We start from the raw sequence: 12,426 nt of genomic DNA on the forward strand, positions 1-12,426 counted from the left end.
CGAGAAAGGCAAAACAATATGACTCTAGAACTCTAAATATAGAATAGCAGTATATTGTAAACACAATTAAATTCTAGTTCGAATCATCCGATTTTTCAATTTACTAAAGCGACAAACTGATTTCTAGTTTAAACTGAACTGTTCCATTGCTTAATAGTACAAATATTTTAATTTTTCGACATTTTTAACAGTTTGGTAGTTTCAACATCAAATAATGGATTGTTTTAAACGACTGCACTTTTGTCGCTAATAACGCCGGAATGGGATTGTACTGGTGACGGTAGCTCCTGTGGCAGCTCGGAAATTTATTTTTAGACACTCGCCAAGTGGATGGGAAGGAGAATGAATAAAAAAAAGACAAACAGGCACAACCGACCAACTTTTTGTGGATGCTGTCTTGAGTACCTACCTGCGCGTTATCCATCTCGGCCAAAATTGCACTTGGAAGTTGGGGTGATGGAGTTGCTACAACTTCTTCGTTGTGGCGATGTTGGGTTTAGAATTCAAATATGTGTAAGTGCTTCCGGGCCATGTTTGTGGTCTTCATTTTGTAGAAACAAATGAAGTTCCTAACGCTAGATGGAATGATGGCAATTGGTTGGTTTTATCGATAAACTCTAAGTAAGAACAAAGAAATATAACTTCGGAATAATTCAATTCTTAGTTTGAAAATCAACCATGTGTTTTATTGTTTTAAACAAGTGACATTTTTCTGTGTGGGATCTTGAATTTTGGTATATTTGGTATGGAGAAGCTTCAAAATGGAGAACTTCACATGAATTTGGGATCGGGATTATTATTTCTTTTGTGTCTTTTTTTATAGAGATTTTCAGCCTGGGGCTGGTTCGTCTCTTAACCCTTTACAAGGCAGTGGCAACTAGCGTTGGGCAATTTTGAATCGATGTTCACAACATCGATGTTTTTGTTCCGATTAATCGATTTTTTGAATCGATGTTGAAGCCCCACGAAATCGACCTGATCGATTTTTTACATTCGACTTTTCTTTCGATTCAAAAATATTAGCTTTTTTTCAGAATGCACTGCAGAATTTAACCTTTAAAAAATGTACATAAAATCGAGGGTCTATGTAATCTAGGGTCCACTAAATCGAGGCATACCTGTATATCTCAGGCTTCTTGGGCAATCACTCCCAGGAGTATAAGTGAATCTTTCTCAGGATTCTGGAGGAATCCTTCTTATGGTCTAGAGAGTCCCTCTCAGGGTTCTAGCGCATTCTTCTCAGGATTCTAGGGTAGTCCATCTCCGGATTACGAACATTTTTTGTTTAGAATCCCTCTCAGGATTCTAGATGAATTTCTCTTAATAATGTGGTGGATCCCTCTCAGGGTTCTGGCGCAATTTCTTTCTGGATTCTAATGGGATGTCTTGCAAAACTGCGGGAGAAATTATCTCAGGATTCTAGAAAAATCCCTATCAGGATTCTGGAAAAATCTGCTAGGGAGTTCTGGGGATATCCGTCTAAGCATTCTGGGAGAATCCCGAGGAAAATCTTCTCTCAGGATTCTGAAAGAATTCCCCTAAAGATTCTGAGAGAATCCATCTCAGAAAACTGAAATCCAAGGACAATTCCTATTGGAAGAGTCTTTCTTTCTTTTCTGGGATAAGGTCTCTCAGGATGCTGGTGTGATAAATCTAGGGAATCACCGGATTCTAAGGGAATTCATTTGAAATCCCTTTCAGAATTATAAGAAATTTCTGGATGATCTGGGTTGATTCGTCTAAGGTTTCTGGAAGACCCTCACTTAGGATCCCACTCAGAATTTGGGCTTCGTGGCCGAGCGGTTAGCGGTGTCAGTCGTTTAGGTGTCTTGTTAGCCTCGGAGTGTGGGTTCGATTCCCGCTCTAGTCGGGGATAACTGTTCCGTCAAACGGAAAATTCTCCACTGGGCCACTGGGTGTTAAATGTGTTGTCCGTTGTCTAATGTTAGTAATGTTCAGTCTGTGCGGCCTCTGCCTGGCCGAATTCTTAGGAAATCTTTCTCAGCATTCTCAGGAACTCCTCTCAGACTTCTTGGAGAATCATACTCAGCATTCTCAGAATTGTGGCGAAATTCTTCTCAGAATTCTGGGGGAATATTTCTTAGGATTCTGCGGGAATCCAACACAGGATTCTAGTGGAATCCTTCTCAGGATTCTGCGTCACATCCTTTTAATATTCTGGGGGAATATCACTAAATATTCTGCGGGTACTCTTCCCAAGATTCTCTGAAAATTCGGCTTTCTGAGGTAATCCCCGTCAGGATTATGGGGAAATTTCTCTCAAGATTCTGGGGAATTCGTCTCATGATTCTGGAGAAATCCTTGGGATTCTGGGGCTATATTTTTTAAGATTCTAGGGCACTTTCTTTCAGAATTCTTGATTATTGAACAATCTCTCTCGAAATTCTGGGCAGAATTCTCTAGAGAAATTTGGATTTTGGAGAATCCCTCGCATTGATTTTGTGATTCCTCTTAGGGTTCGTTAGAAATCCTTCTCAGCATTCTACCATAATCCCAGTAGAATTCTGTTTTCTTCATTCTGGAGCAGTTGCTCCCAGAAATCCCTTTCAGGATTCTGGGAGAGTCCCTCTTAGTAATCAGGGAAAATCCCTGACAAGATTATGGGAAGATTCTCTTGAGATTCTGGTGTAATAATTTAACGTGTTCTAGAGGAATCACCCTCAGAGCTCTAGGACAATCCCTTTCTGGAGTTTAGGGGAGTCGTTTCAAAGTTTCTGGGGGAATGTCTTTCAGGAATCTGCGGTAATTTGTCTGTTTTATGTGGGAGTACCTCTCAGAATGCTGGGAAAGATCATTCTAGAAATTTTCGTAAACCCTTCCAGGGAGAATTCTTCTTAAGAATCTGGAAGAACCCTTCTAATGATCCCTCTCAGGATTCGGGGGAATCACCCGTAGAATTCTGGGCAATACCTTCCGGGATTCTGGCAGAATTATTCTCATCATTCTAAAAGTTCCACCCAGGATTTTAGGGGAATTCTGGGAGAATACTTAAAAGGATTCTAGAGGGATTCTTCTCAGGATTCTGGGGGAATCCTATCTCCTAGAATTCTGTGAGAGTATATCTCAGGTTTCTTTGGCAATCCCGCCCAGTATTTTGAGAAAACCTTTCTCAGGATTCTGGAGTGATCCTTCTTAGGGTTCTATGCTACCCTTTTCAGGATTCTGAGCCATTTTTTCTAAGTTTCTTGGGCAGTTCATCTTAGAATTCCGAAAATCTTTTTTTTTTGTGAGAAACTTGCTGAGTATTCTAGATGAATTCATTTCAAGAATGTAAAAGAACCGTTCTTGGAATTTCTCTCAGGATTCTGGGAGAATTCATCTTAGGAATCTGGGATAATCCGATTCAGGATTCTGGGATAATCCCTCTTAGGATTCTGGAACATTTTGGGAGAGCCCTAGGGGAAAGATTCTCTTAGGATTCTGAGACAAGCCATCATAGGATTCTGGAAGAATTCCTCTCGTGACTCTGAGACAATCCGTCTCATAGATATGGTGTAATCTCTCTCAGGATTCTAGGAAAATCCTTAATAGAATTCAGAGAGAATTCCTACCAAGATACCGGAAGCGTCTTGCTTTCTTTTCTAGCTTATGTCGCTCAGGATTCTAGTGTAGGGGAAAGTGGGGCAATATGCCATTTTTCAAACTTTCATCGTTTTCAATGATAAATAGCTTCATTTACTAGGCCTTCAAAGTGTTTACAGCAACTAGACAATATTTGCTCGATACTTCAGCAAAAATATTCACTAAACTAATGCATTTTCATCGATTTATAGCGATTTCAAAAACTGGTTCGTAAAACGGAAGTGGTGCAAAAAGGCCATCTGCCATGGGGTAAGATGCCACTTCATGAAAACGTTCAAAAATTACGTCCATCATATTTTGGGCATTTCTGACTCCCTTTGCTCCTCTGGTCCGCTTTTTTCGTATGCTCAATACATGGAGTGTCACCCCTCTCCCCGCTAAACGATGGTCGTCATATTTGAATGACCCCTAACATGAAAAGCGTAGACATCAACAACCATGCGCCTCCATGTGTGCCTCAATCTGCTTGGAAACACTTGGCTGGTAATAAAATCACCAGAAAACCTTAATTGCAAGCACGAACAACCGTAAGTTGCCAGTTTTCATTGGGAAATCGAAAGATTTTCCATGGGTATGGCGGCCTAGCTTCTAGAAGAATGTTTTATGTAAACATATCTTGACACCATTCACCTATAGTAATGGTCAAATCACATCGGCGAATGGTTTTATGAGTTGGGTCATTTTACCCCATGTTGGCATTTTGGGCTTTGTTCCCCTAATCATTTTCAGCATTCTGAAGAAATCTCTCTCATAATTCTAGAGGAACTCCTTTCAGAATTCTGGAGGAGTTTCTTCAAAGATTCTGGGGCAATTTCTCTAGCAGGGACTTTATCTCAGTACTATATGGGAATACTTCTCAGAGTTCTGGTGAATCTCAGGATCTCAGGATTATTCTTTCGTTTCAAAAATATTAAATATCATTTCTTTTTCAGAATACACTGTCTTAACGTTATATCCATTTTCGAATCAGTGTCGCGAAATGTTCGACATGCAATCTCAAATTTTGATATTAAATTTATTTATACAAATAAAACATACCATGAACTTGAATTACATACAGCAAACGAATCATTTTATAGTTTTGTAATATTTTTATTATCGAATCGATGTGAAAACATCGATTCAAAGCATTCGATTAAATTGGTGAATCGATTCTGCTGATCCGATTCGAATCGATTCACAAAAATCGATGTCTCAACCAGATTTGTCCAATACTAGGGGCAACTATATTGCCACCTACAATTTTTTTTTTTCTGTTTGATAACAAGGTCCTGAACAAAGCTTAAATAACAATTTGGGAGCTGTTTGTAGACTTGAAAATGGCTAAATTTGACGGCGTGAAGAAAATTAACTCAAACTTATTGTAAAACTGATGATTTAGTAAATATTTTAGGAAATAATCAAATTATAGGTCGACGAGAGCTGAAAAACGCAGGAAATATTATGGGTTAAGCCTTAATTCGCTTAAAAATCTCTTTCCGGACTTTTGACCTCAGTCAAATGAAGAAAAGTACCCCAAACGGGCAGTGGCAAGAATATTGCCACCTAGATTTTTGAAAATTTCTTTCAAACAAAAAAAGTTTTGTACATGCAATCATGTATATATTCATTTCGATAATAGTATGCTTTGACACTTGGTCTTGACATTATTCTTATATTAATTGTACCCATATTGCGTGGATTTGGAAAACAGCTGACTTTTTGTATTTTTGATTGATTGATTAATTTGTCTTTATTAGAGAGACTTTCAGCTTTTTTTTTTTTTTTTTTTTTTTTTTTTTTTTTTTTTTTTTTTTTTTTTGTTAAAGTCTGACATTCGACAAAGGACAAAGACAAAGGTGGGCTATACAAAATACCTCAACGTCAGGAGGACAGAAAAATACATACAACTGCAAAACCGATCGAAATCTCGTTGTGACTTTGATCAGTTATTCAATTGAATGTGGTTGGTAATCTAGCAAAGCAATGTACAATGCTTCGTTCAGCTTGTAGGACGTAAAGTACACTGTTTATTTCGCTGGGAAAGTAACAAAGCAGCTTGATTTTTAATTGTGAAATGGATTTTTGTTAAAAATGGATGAAATCGTTACGAGAAAGGCACCATCACCGCTAGTTGGATTAACTGGGGTTTTTCAACATGGAATCATGAATTTTTCGATTCATGGAGAATCCCCAAGGCCACGAAGTACTCTCCTTCAAATTTAATCGCATACATATGTTGAGGCGCAGTTCACATGTCTACTTGCTAAATGCTAAAATTTTTATTTTCCCCAATACCCTCCAACAAATGCATTAAATTATCACACTGTTCCGATAATTGAGTTTCCTTTTCTTGCTGCGCCAAGTCATTGTCTTCTGCCGATGATGCTTGCAAATTGGCTGTGGCATTCTTCTTGGGTACTAGCTGCTCCCGTTCCTGCGCTAGCTCACCTTCGGTTACGAGGACACCGACCATCGTCGAGCGTCTTGGTGTGTGATTCTTTTTCTCCGATTGCATAATGGATTCCAAACATTTAATCAAACAAAACACACAGGCGTAGAAGAACTGCAAACAGAAATTGATCATTTCAACTATTGTCATTTTCAACATGTGAACTCACTAGAAATAAACACAGGGCAATACCCCACGTTGCGATGTACGAGTCAAACATGTTTTTCATCACACTTCGGGAAATCTTTCTGATCCATTCAGCGTCCTAGTCGAACTGAAAATATGAAACGAGGTGACGATGCGCACAGCTTGCCGGTTCAAAACACTCCGTAGAGTGGCGAGAACAGTCCGATAGTAGAGTAACATTCGGGAAGGTCCGTTCCATGATTCTTTCAGTGATAAGTAATTGCCTTCAAGCTGTACTGTGGCAAACCCTTGAGTTTTTTTTTTTTTTTTTTGAAGATAGTCTGGGGAATTCGTCTCCATGCATAAGCCATTTGCCATTCATTCATCTCATAGATCAATTTTAGGTCTTTTCTGTGATATTCACATGTACATTTTTTGGACATTTCGTAATACATTCATAATGAATATCAAATTTTTCTGTTTTTTTTTTTGTATTTATTGAAATTTTGGAATTCACTAATTGCGTCTTTTGAGCTAAATTTCAGGGTAGATTTTTTTTCTTATTATAAACAAGTAAAATTAAGATAACTTTATTTGTCAGTATCGTAAGTATTCGTCATATCTTTCTAATAAAGAATATACTTGGTTCATCTCAAACTCCACATACGAAATGACCTTTTCGAAAAGATGGGTGGAATTCTAGGGAAAACCGCATACATCGCATTGACAACAACAATTTCGAATGATCTCACATCCACTGAACCAGCACACAGTGATAAGCGGAGAGTAAGTTTGTAAATTTCCACTACTAGAATGCTAATCAACCGAAATTTTATGTTAACTGTACCCGATGGAAACGGCAAAAAAATAAGAAGATACATATAACCAGAGCCGTAGCGTGCGGTTGGCGAGGTTGGCCCCCGCCAAGGGCACCAGCCTCAGAGGGGCGCCGAAAAGATCTTAAGGTTGAAGGAAACAGGATGATGCTCTTGTACCGAGTTTTCGAACCCTCTAAGCAATGAGTGTAATCAGTTTTGTACCTTTTAATTCCGCCCTATTTTACATATCCTTTGACAGATACGCGTATTTCGACTACCCCCTTATAATCTTTCTCAGTGTCAGTTATCCACTGACATACTGGATAACTGACGCTGAGGAAGGTTACAAGTGGTAGTAGAAATACGCGTATATGTCAAAGGATAAGCAAATTAGGGTGGAACTTAAAGGTACAAAACTGATTACACTCATTCGAAGGATGATGCTATCGTTTTCTTGAAAATTATCAAGATTTCACTATTTATAGTGATGATAAAAAATATTTTAAATGGAAAATATTCAAATGGTGTTCATTGAGTTCATACAATTGTTATTTTAAGTAAATGTTTCTTTGGGCTTAAACTCTTGTATTCAAATCTATCAGAAACCATTCAAGTCGTATTCACCCAAGAATCTACCAGTGTTATTTTTTTTAATTTTTATTTCCTCAAACAAATTTAATATTCTACGAAATCCTTCACTAAATTTGCCAGGCATTTATTTGGAATTTATTGCTGGATTTCTTTCAGGAAATATTTCTAAAATTCTTTCATGTATTCCTCAAGGGATTTCTTTGAAAAACTTTCAAACAATTTCTCCAGAAATTCTCACTGCAGCTCATTCAGGGATTCTTAAAAAAATCAAATCAAAAATTCTTCTGAATATTCCTCTCAGAATTTTTCGAAAAATTCCTTTATGAATTCCTCCAGGGAGACTTTCAGGAAGCTATCAGGGATTTCATTCAAAAACTAGTCTAAAGCTTCCTCCCGGTATTACTCCAAGGGTTTTACAGGGTACGGCAGGAAAAAGTGCGAAAATTTCGTGGCGCTATCACACGCTAAATGACTACTTTTTCATGAAAGTATATCAGTCAATGTCTATATTCTAGCACTACAAATTTAAAATGATCATATTTGATTTTTAACATGTGAAAATGTAAGCCTACAAAGTGGGCATCAATAAACTGCGCGCTCAATGGTCATAAGGCAAAATTGCTGAAATAGTATAAAAGTAAGATTTTATTTGATGAAGAACAAGGCAATACTAATCTAGAGCCATGAAGTTTCACATACTAGATGAAATAAGCACATATATATGATGATTTCCTTCTGAAAATGTTATAGAGATTCCTGCGAAAATATCTTCAAGAGTTACTTAGAAACCGTTCAATAGATTTCCTCAGTAATTTCTCCATATATTCCTATCCTTGCAAATCTTGCAAGGATTCTTTTATAAATCCTTCAAGGATTCTTTCAGGGATTCTTCTTTGCCTATGAAAGTTCCTTAAGGATTTTTCCTGGTATTTTTTGAAACCCTTCTACAGATTTATTTAAAAATCGACTAATACCTTTAGAAAGTCTTGTTCATCTGAGATGGCTCCATATTTTTTGCTACAATTCCTCTATAAAACTTCTCATGAATTTTCTCATAAATTCTTCCAAAAATTATAAATTTGGAATTCCTTCAAAAATTTCTCCAGGTCTTCCGTTAAAAAATCTGCCATTGATTTCATCTTAAATTTCTCCAAAGGTTTCTTTTGAAAGCCTTCCATGGATTCCTACATAAAACCTAGAGAAATTCTGAGAAAATCCGCCAGATTGCTTGAGATTTTTTTCCAGGGATTCCTTCAATTTTTTTTCCAAATAATCTTTCAGAAACTATTCCAGTGATTCTTCATAAATTCTTACAGGCATTTCTTCAAGAACTGCTCCAGGAATTCATGCAAGAGCTACTCGAATAATAGATTCATGTATAATTTCATCCAGTGATTTCAGCAGAAATTCTTCCTGAGATTCTAACAAAAGCTCATGTAGATATTTCTGCAGGAATTCCTCCTGGTATTCCTCCATGTCCTTGATTCGTCTAATGATAACTGAACATTTTCCCACCAATCTTCTGAGTAATATGTTGATTAAACTTCAAAAGAAACCTCTGGTAAAGTTATTTAAAAATTCTGATAAAAATAATTGAACTAATCGCCGAAAATTGGTAAAATAGATCGTTTGAGGATACCTGTAAACCCTTAAAATTCTATTGAGTATTTTTGAAAACAAATTCAATTAGGGTTTTAAGCTATACATATTTATATTGATTTTTTGATTTATAGGAAAGGGGCCGTACACAAATTAGGTCACGCTTTCAGGGGGAGGGGGGGTTTTCAAGATCGTGACGAACCTTACAAAAAATATTGAGGCCCCATATAAAAAGTGTGACATAGGGGGGAGGGGGGGTTGAAAAAGGTCGATTTTTGCGTGACATAATTTGTGTATCATCCCAAAGAGCGATTTTTTTTCTGAGAAACTATGATTTTTTTCTCAGATTGTTAGAACTTTATTTTGATACCTAAAATCAATTTCAAAGAGATTTTTTGAAATCACCTTTTGACAGCTGGGCAACTGCTTGACAGTTCCGCCCAGTACAAAGTGCGACGAGGGGTGATTCGACAAATCGCTCCCATGTAAACTTCAAATTGATTTTAAAATAGGCTCCCGGGCACCAAAATTCATGAAAATTTGGATTTCGTCTCAGTTTAGCATGCAGATTTAGAATATGGGATTATCTCAACACCGCTAAAGAAGCTAATTGAACAAAAAAAATTACAAAAAAACTCAGATTTCTTGAAGAAATGTATGCATCATTGATGTTTGGAATCTGAAATGTCATTTTTAATTATTGTGCTGATCTTTATGAGATATTTGAATTTCAAAATGTGTTCGAACTTATACTCATATAAGAGAAGCATATTTGGGAAAAATCTTGGGCGATGTTTCTTCGAGACACCAAATCAAACTTTTAAAAAACCTTTGAAAAAAAAATACTGGATACTTTTGCAAATTAACAATGTCCAATTATCGTGGACTCGTGGGCGCCAATTTGGATGCTTGCCAAGGGCACTATGGGACAACGCTACGGCTCTGCATATAATGGATATCGAGCTCTGTTAAGTCAGCTATTACTGCATTTTCGACAAATGTCAAGGGTAATTTAATCTACTACAGTCCGGATTCGCTGGTTGGGTCACGACTGCGCCCCGATTAGCGAATCTTGTTCGTTTGTTGGGGCAACTGACAACTGATCAAAATGCTCTAGACACACGCAAGTGACGAGAAATATGTACGTCACGAAACACTCACATTAGCCTGGTACACGGTTTATATGGGAAAATACAAAAAATTGAAAACTCAAGCTCCTGTGTACTTTTTGAACTCCACTTTGGTCCCATATACACTGTGCAAAATTTCAGATCGATTGGAAAAAACTATATTTTAGCGCCCGCCATTCTTAGTTTTTCATACGATTTACTATGGCGAAATTTTACTCCTGCAAAGAAAAATCTCTAGGAGTCACCCCTAGATCCCTAAAATTAAGTCGATGAATGATTTCTGTATTTTCTGTATCGGCTGTTCGAGTCCGTATGAAGTTGATCATCAATATTAACTTCTTTTCTCGATCAGCCTAGATAGCTGTGTAGTGTCGGTAGTGATTGTCTCAATTGGCTAAGAATAACACTACGGACCGCCTGTTCCGGTGGTAAGAATCCACCAACAGGTGACCCCTAATTCATGGTGTGATGCGGCTTTATGCTTACCGTGCCTAGGAATGAATGGCTAGGGGGGTCTAATAAAAACCTAACCGCTAACGGAGCCTGTGGAGTACCAGGGCGCCCTCCACAGTATGTAGCCCTTACTGCGCTAACCGGAGCAATGGTGCAGTGGACCTTGTGTTTCTCCGAGACAATCAGCTGCCCTTCTTTAGTCTCACTTGAGGCTAAATAAGGGCGGGATTATGAAGATGTTGTTAATTAGTTTAAATTTTCACCTATATGGTTTCGCATTATGCGATTTACACAGTGTATTCTGTGTATCCTCGCCTTTGGCGTTTTCCAATCGATACCGATTTGGTTTTATTGTTGCTGTTCTTTGTTGTGCTGTTGTTGCGAAGAGTTCAATCTTACCTAGTTTGGGTAGTGGCTACTGTTAGGATAGCTCAGATCAATCTTCAGCATAAAAGAACAGCAACGATCAATCTTTGCAGACTTATGCAAAATGGTACAGCCCAAGTGACCTTGGTACAAGAACCTTACTTTCGTAAGGGAAATTTCTATCTAGGAAACCTTGTGAACCCGGTGTTTGCCACTTTCAGTAAACATGAAATGGCAAACTCGCGTGTCATGCCTCGAGCCTGTGTGCTTGTCAACAACGCAATAGTTGCTACACTCATCTCTGAACTAACCACCAGAGATGTATGTGCTATCACAATTGATGTATCTGTTGGAAACCTCAACAGGAAATACGTCTATTGTTCTGTGTATTTACCACATGATGAACCATCCCCTACGGATGCTTTCAAACAAGTCATCGCATACTGCACTTCAAAAGGCCTTCCGCTAATTGTTGGCAGTGATGCTAATGCTCACCATATCATCTGGGGCAGCTCAGACATTAACTTGAGAGGCTCCAGTTTGATGGAGTACTTAAGTAGTACAGATCTTGCATTACTTAACATAGGCAACCGCCCAACCTTCATGGTATCTGCTAGAGAGGAAGTGTTAGATATAACGCTTTGCTCTAGCAGAATTAGTCACGAGCTGACCAATTGGCATGTGTCAGATGAAGAATCTTTATCTGACCATCGCTATATCTTTTTTGAACATTTAAATGTTACTTCGCAAACATTGCGTTTCAGGAATCCTCGGTCAACAAACTGGGATCTTTATACTGATTTGGTTGCAGCCAAATTTCATGGATATTCACCATCCATTGACACTCCAAGTGATTTAGATGATGCCGTTGATACTACAACGACCTTCATCATGGAAGCTTTTGAAGAAGCATGCCCTCTACGGTCTGTGAAGATCACAAGAGGAACCCCTTGGTGGAACTCTGATCTGGCGAAACTCAGGAAACAATGTAGAAAGAGTTGGAACAGACGACGTTCGGCTGGTTCGGAGGCTTTCAGGTCGGCTCGCAAGGCCTACAGGAAAGCTCTCCGGTCTGCTGAACGATCCGGCTGGAAAAACCTTTGTACAAATGTTTCCAGCTTGAGTGAAGTCAGTCGGTTAAACAAAATCCTTGCGAAATCTAAGGATTTCCGGGTGAACGAACTTCGTTTGCCAAATGGCGATCTGACTTCCTCTGATGAGGAAGCTCTGGAATGCTTATTCAGCACACACTTCCCTGGATGTGTGGATATTACATCTTCGGATGATCCTGATGTCTTTTCTTGTAGTT

General features: G+C 38.2%; 1 long non-coding RNA gene across 1 annotated transcript; it reads right to left on the reverse strand.

The window, feature by feature from the left end:
* Positions 1 to 3,907: 3,907 nt before the first annotated feature.
* On the reverse strand, positions 3,908 to 7,152 carry LOC115265771 (uncharacterized). The gene is made up of 2 exons (XR_003896903.2): positions 6,204 to 7,152; positions 3,908 to 6,148 (listed from the first exon to the last, which is right to left on the reverse strand). It is a non-coding gene; the product is annotated as an uncharacterized LOC115265771 (long non-coding RNA).
* Positions 7,153 to 12,426: the final 5,274 nt, after the last annotated feature.

The sequence above is a fragment of the Aedes albopictus genome, chromosome 2, assembly GCF_035046485.1.
Source record: "Aedes albopictus strain Foshan chromosome 2, AalbF5, whole genome shotgun sequence".
In the NCBI taxonomy this organism is placed as follows: Eukaryota; Metazoa; Arthropoda; class Insecta; order Diptera; family Culicidae; genus Aedes; species Aedes albopictus.